This window comes from Pomacea canaliculata, linkage group LG2, assembly GCF_003073045.1.
Source record: "Pomacea canaliculata isolate SZHN2017 linkage group LG2, ASM307304v1, whole genome shotgun sequence".
In the NCBI taxonomy this organism is placed as follows: domain Eukaryota; kingdom Metazoa; phylum Mollusca; class Gastropoda; order Architaenioglossa; family Ampullariidae; genus Pomacea; species Pomacea canaliculata.
Genome location: NC_037591.1, coordinates 18,940,593 through 18,941,607, shown reverse-complemented (window position 1 = coordinate 18,941,607; position 1,015 = coordinate 18,940,593).

Sequence of the window (1,015 nt, the reverse complement as noted above, 5' to 3'; positions counted from 1 at the left end):
AAAATTATTATTATTATTATTATTATTATTATTATTATTATTATTATTATTATTATTATTATTTCTTTCGTTTTATTACTTTAATTTACTAATGTTAAGTTTTGTTTGTTGAGTTTTGCCATCTGACACTTAATTGTGTTCTGGTGTACTGAGAACCTCACGGTTAACATGTCTTTTCTAACGACCTGGAAAACTGGATCATGGATTGAAATACAACATTACCTAAATTCAGTGTTTGCTTGGTTTGGTTTCTGTTCAGTATGAAGTCTAACGGTGCATGGGTGAGTTTTTTTTCCTTACTGTCTGTGGTCGGATGTTTGAAATGCATGGAAAGACAGAAATGTAAAATAAATTGTGTCATTTGGCGAAAAATTTGCTTGAAAGATGTGTAATCAAGCATTCGTCCTATCAGTTTAATAATAAAAGACATTTTGGAATCCTGTTCATTGTCTCCAGAATTTACATCTAGTGCAGTGAACATGTTACTAAAAGTATCAAATGTTTTGAACCTATTTGTGCTTTCCAGGCTTCCTATTCTAAAAACTTCAAATCCTCGTGGTTTGAGTTGTACCCATGGCTTCATCTCTGCACAACTGATTACATAATCGAAGATATCGGTATTAACAGATCGGAAAGTTACTTTTTGAGCCAGCGATAGAAATATCGCTAGTGCCTATACCTCTGACATTGACTTTACTAGACTGAAGACAGTTCTCAGTTTTGCCAAGTGCCATTACTCTGAGCCCAAAGACAGTTTAGATAATCGTCAGCCCTATTTCATCTGAATTTTTGGCTTCAGAGACCCTGAGAAAAAAGCTAAGTGAGGTCGACCAGCTTTTGAAACTGTATCTTACCATTCCAATTTCTAAGTCAACTGCAGAACGCGGTTTTTGTGTCTTAAAACGAACAAAAACATATCTAATAAGTTCCATAACAGATGCGTTTAAATGGCTTTTTTTATTATTAAGGATGCATTTAAAGAAAGGGTTGACCTGCTAAATCTGTATAGGATTGC